The following is a 6,378-nucleotide window of genomic DNA, read 5'->3' on the forward strand; positions in this document are numbered from 1 at the left end:
AAGTAATAAAATAATAAAAACAAAACATAATAAAATAATTCTCACGACGTTTCGGCCACAACGCAAGCAGCCGTCCTCATGTGTCAAGGCGTCCCTTCCCCCTCCAACCCAGCTTAAATATACGCTGCCAAACCTGGTGTTGCCCATTCAGACGCTGTCTTTCCGACAGACCTGTTCTTCACCTGAGAACGGCTGCTTGCGTTGTGGCCGAAACGTCGTGAGAATTATTTTATGTTTTATTTTTATTATTTTATTATTTCCCTTCTACGTGACTTTACCGAAAGAACCAAGAAGATGAATCTCTGCAGTTACGAAAGCTTTAAATCGAAATTTAAGCCTACTATTTACTTCACTTTTCACGAGCTTGTTTCGTTGTTGTGGCCACTGTCTCATTGTTATCTGTGTTAATTGTAATGTCACTTTGTTTTCCTCCTGGAGCGATGTAGGCGGTGTGAGCTTCTCGATTTGCACATCGCGACCTCGCATCGTGACATCGTCTCGTTACAGCCACGGGTGACCTTTTAATCTAACGTGGTATCTTCATTTGGCAATTCACGTTGAAAGAATTGTTAGATTTTTACACGCTTTCTTTTAACTCACTCTGTCTGTTGTTGTCGTTGTTGTCGTTGTTGTATTCTCAAATCTTGTAACTCAATTTAACCCACTTCCCAATGTGGTATCAACTGCAAACTTGGTATACTTACGTCATACCGATGACAATACTATATTATATCATAAAAGATATATATTTTTAAACAATCTTTTTTTGGTTATGTTTCGGCTTGGGTCTAATTGTCCACGCTCAACTGACGTTGGCTGTAATTGGCCACGGTCCCTCACGTTATGGCAAGCTTCGGGGCCACTTCCTGGAGTCGTGGAGTTCTGCCATTACTAGTACATTTAATAAAAGCGTGTTTAAAAAAACGTGTTTTTAATATTACTTATTTTTAAACACAACAAAGCAATTTAGAAGAAAGTATTTTTTTACGAGAAAAATAAATTATCATCTCCAAATGTTTGGTGGAGCGGTGCCCAATGCCCTCCTAGTGGACAAACCGTGCCTGGTCCCCGGTCAAAACACGAAAGTAAATATTGAGACTGGGATCTGTGAGGTTTAAAGTGTCGGCAATACATTCCACCCCCTCAACCCAAAGACGATGGTCTGACAAGAGTTTCGGAGCGCTCAGTAACATGGCTGCAGTGAAGTGTTTTATGACTTCGTTTTGTGCCAGATTCACTGCCATTAATACAATGCTACAGTGAAATGCAGTGAAGTGTTTGATGACATACTTTAGTGCAAGATTCACTGCCATTAAATTTACACAAGATACAATTATACTCTACTAAAATTTTTGGTAAATATTATAGCTTCCGTCCTAGGATGGGCAAAACAAGGTAGTGTAATCATTATTATTTATTATTCGAATTATTTAATATATATATTTATTATGAAAATTATCTAAGATCAGGCAATGGTGATCATAAGTTGGACCCACGTGCACAGTAGAGGCATGGAATTTGAACCGGTAAGCTGCATTCTACATTAGCTCCAATAATATACAACTTAAGTTGATGTTACTCGAATGTCAATCGAGTGACGGGAAACTCGGTAATGTTAATCGACCGTTGAGTGAGTTAATGTTGGTCGTTAAAAAATGTGCACAATGAAGACTTTCATGTTACAGTTGATTTCAATGTCTAAAATACTTGTTTAAAATGTTTAACATTGGTGCTCAATCCCATTTAATGGAGGAATTCAGTTGCGGTGTTGTGATATGAAATATATTGCAGGTACGAGATGTTAACCTATTTGAGACTTTAGTTTTAATGTTTGCCGTTTTTGTACGAGTGATAATTGTTCATTTTGATCGATCCAACTCGAGTCGATAGATGTAATGGAACCTAAAAGTAAAAAACCTGAAAGTACACACATACTCTTAGGTTTCTTCGGTAAAGTCACGTAGGTAAAAAAATAATAACAATAAAAGAAAAGAATAATAAATGAAATAACTCAATGTGATTTAATAGTTATTTTCATTTATTATTATTTTATTTTATTATTTTTATTTTTTCCTACGTGACTTTAACGAAAAAACCTAAGAGTATGAATCCTTGCAGTCACGAAAGCTTCAAATCTAGAACAAGTACACACACTGGGTGTGTAAGTTTTATTTTATTTTTTAATTATGATACTTTCAACGTGAATTGCCTAACGAAAATACCATTTTAAGTTCATTGTAGAAACCGCTGCAACAACGCAGTATGATTTGTGCGGCTCTGAAGGCGTCCTCCGAGTGAGAGATTTCCCTTCTTCATTCGTTGCGATGAACTTCGCATTTTGTCCACGCCCTTTGACCCCCCTTCAGGGCGGTGAGAAGGGCGCCCGTGGTTGTAACGAGACGATGTCACGACGCGAGGTCGCACTGTGCAAATAGAGCAGCTCACACCGCTCACATCGCTCTAGTACAGTGGTTCTTAACCTTGTTGGAGGTACTGAACCCCACCAGTTTCATATGCGCATTCACCGAACCCTTCTTAATTGGAAAAATAAAATCGGATTTTTTCAAATTCAAAACATAGGTATATGTTTTACTGGTGCACAAAATGAACCGTGCATCAACATCACTGTGTTCAAAGAACAAAACCAGCAAAACATGATTTTCACACAAAAACATAATAATGAATACTTACTGCAAATCAATGTGACTTCTGCTGTTGCCTTTCAGAGACCAGTTCAGAAATGCGCGGCTTCACCTTGGCAAGTGCCACTATCATATCATTTTCGCAACAAAGTCTGTTCCTTTTCTTCGTTTTTATGTCCAGCATCCTCGAAAAGGATTGCTCGCAAAGATATGTTGTAGCAAACGATATGGAAATCTCCAGGGATTTCTTAGCAATAACAGGGTACGTTACCATTTGTTGACACCAAAACGTTGAGAGCGTTGTTGTTCTGAAGAGTTGCTGTTGAGCCTGGCTCTGCTGAATTTCAATGATTTCGTCGAGGTATTCATCATTGACATCTGCTGTCTCAACACTAAACGCGAACGGCTCTCTCACCCATGCTGGATATGACTCTCTTGTAGGGAAGTCTCCGTCGAGAGACTTTGCAAGCTCATCAAAGTGTGTGGCAATTGCTTGCTTCAGTTCCGCGGGTACAGACATGTCTCCGATTCCAGATACATCTTCGATCTTACTTACATAGTCGTCCAGCAGGGGAAAGTTTGCGAAGTCATCGTTCTCTGTTCGTCGTTTCCATAACGGTAGCTTTTTTTGAAAAGCCTTCAGGTTTTCTTCCGCTTCAATGATGTTGACTCCACCGCCCTGCATCTGCTGATTGAGATGATTGAGAGCTGCGAAGATATCAGCCATGTACGCTAAAATGAGAATGAACTCAGAATTTTTGAAGCAATCTGCATGACAATATTGGTGCTCTTGCAAAAACAGGGCTAATTCCACACGCATGGCAAAAACACGATTCAGCACCTGTCCCCGGGATAACCACCGAACGTTAGAATGGTACAGAAGTACCTCGAATTCAGAGCCCATTTCTTTACACAGCTCACTGAAGATGCGGTGCCTCAGAGCACTATTTTGCACATAGTTCACGCATTCCACTACAATTTGTAATACTTCTGTCAGTTTTGGAGGCAAGGTTTTTGTTGCCAACGCATGCCTGTGCAGAATACAATGCGTAACAATGATGTGTGGTGCATCGGCTTTCACTAGCGCACCAAAACCACACTTTCTTCCCAGCATGACTGGAGCTCCGTCCGCACAAACTGCAGAAACCATATCCCACGAAAGATTGTTGTCTTTGAATAAGTCATCCACAAGTTTCCTCACATCGGCTGCCTTAGTTGTTGTTGTAAGAGGCTTACAAAATAAAAAAAAATCTTCCTTTATCACGTCGTCTTTCACATAGCGCATGAATACAGCAAGCTGGCTTCGATTGGAAACGTCTGTGGTCTCGTCGAGTTGCAGGCTGAATTTTGCCGGGCTTGAAATCAGATCTGCAACTACTTGAGCCAAGATGTCTTTGCTCATGTCCTCTATTCTGTCGCTGATGGTGTCATTTGAAAGAGGAATTTGGGATAACTTAACTTCAGCCGCTTTTCCCAGCATGATATTCGCCATCTTCAACACAGCTGGTTTTATGAGTGTTTCACCAATGGTGTGTGGTTTGCCCTGCTTTGCGATCAGGTAAGCAATTTCGTACGATGCTGTGAGGATCGGTTTGTTGATGGGTGCAAAGCCGAGAACAGGCAGAGTAGCATTTTCATCGAATCTGGCTCTCTTCACCTTGAATTCAGCGAGCGTTGTGTTCTTGTATTCCCCATCTCCATGCAGCTTAAGGAAGTGTTCCCTTAGTTTTGCCGGTGCTAGACTAGAATTGCTCAACTTGGCATTGCAAATCATGCAGTTAGGGCGCTGACTCCCATCACGTTCCTTTATACATGTGAATCCATATTGTACATATTCGTCCGACCACTTTTTTTTTGCTCGACATAGTTAGTATGAAGGGATTAAAATATTAAGAAAGAAATCACACGACGTACCATCACGACAGTCACAAGTCGACTACCGAGCGCACCAAATTCCCTGCAGCACAGATAGGCCAAGCGATGTAGCGTGATCACTTGCAGCCAATGATGGCCAAGCCAGACGTGTCATCACGAATCATATGAGTCAGGTGTGTGTCTTAACCTCTACCGAAACCCCTGAGCCTCACGCCCACACTACAACACCGAACCCCTGGGGTTCGATCGAACCCAGGTTAAGAGCCACTGCTCTAGTAGGAAACAAAGTGATGTTACAGTTACCACAGATAACAATGAGACAGTGGCCACAACAACGAAACAGGTATCTAATGAAAAGTGGACTAAGTAGGTGGGTGTACGACGATATGTGGCTGTTGTTGTACAGTACGCGGTGTCTTGGTTGCCTTGGATAATTTGTTGAGTCGTGTCAGCTGATTTTTTTTTATTGTTCTTTAGGCTTTTGGCAGTGACAAAGGGGTTGTTGTAGTGTGGGCGTGAGGGTCGTGGGAACAGCATGTGAGTGCTTTGTTGTTTTGTTTATTATCGTTTATAAATGCCTCACCGTTGGTAGATAAGACAGTTTTATCACTTTCACGGGAAGGCCAATAACGTGGCGAGGTTTGTCTTAATTAGAACGCCGTCTTTTCAGAGGTCACTCACAAGAGCCCGCCTGGAGTGGCGATGTCACTGGTCATGCCGAGTCGGGTCGATGTCACGGGCCGCCACTGGAAACGCCCAGAGATGCGTGTACTGTGTCGCAGTCTACCTGCTCAGCCACTGGTACCCAAACGCCCCAGCATTTAAACCCTCCGAGATAGGGCAGGGGAGAGAGAAGACGGAGCTCAAAGTTGGGACGCGTTGTTCCTGACCTCACTTGGAAGAACAATAGACTATAATACTTTAACTTTTGGGCTTTTGTTTATTGAGCCGACTGGCTGGTCATTGGGAATGCTGGGAAATGTCCATCCGTACACCTGGTAAAGGTGCAGCCCAGGAATATACTTGCTCACATAACCACGAGTATAAGGGCCCTCCATTCGAGATCGAAGGTCCCCCCCCTCTCGAGGAGGTCATTTGGCTGCTCTTCTTCCACACTGGAAAAGGTGGAAGCAGCGACACTTAACCTCAACACACGTGGCCTACTCTGTAGAGCAGTGGTTCTCAACCTGATCCAACATGGTTCTGATAAATAAATGTATGAATAATGAACGTCAATATTTTAACCAATTGTCCATTTTGTGAGGTATATCCTAACTAGCTCAAGTAACTGCGAGCGAATACAAAAAAAATAGTCAACGGACGCCATGCATGTGTAGTGGTGGTATTGACGTGCGCCGACTGTGACAGTGATGGATCACGGGGCGGCGCGGGGTGCGGGGTTGGGCACGCGTTGTGGGCGTGGTGTGGACGCGCGCGCCGGGAGTGACAGATGACGGGGCGGCGCGGCGTGGGTGGTGAGGCACGATGAGATGTGGGAAAAGAGGATCGTAGCCAGCGCCCAGCGATTGGTCGAATAAGTGGGTGCTCGCAGCGACGTCCGCAGGTGGGGTATAAAGGGGGACGCGCGAGAGCACTCGGGGAGAGTTACCCAGTTGAAGACCCGAAGACGGAGCTGAAGACCTAGTGCCCCGAGACCCCTAGTCCCGCCGTCCTTGTGGGGACCGGGGCCCTGTGTGGCTCGGAGGCGAGGCTGTGGGACCCGGGGTCCGACGCCCCCGTGGGTCGGGCTGGGGACCCACAGTCGAGACGGATACCCCGGGCAGGGAGTGTCCCGAGTAGCTCAGTGGCGTTAGTCGCCGAGTAGCTAAGTGGATGTTGGTCATCCGAGTAGCTCAGTGGG

This window comes from Lampetra planeri, chromosome 37, assembly GCF_965212315.1.
Source record: "Lampetra planeri chromosome 37, kcLamPlan1.2.h2, whole genome shotgun sequence".
Lineage (NCBI taxonomy): Eukaryota > Metazoa > Chordata > Hyperoartia > Petromyzontiformes > Petromyzontidae > Lampetra > Lampetra planeri.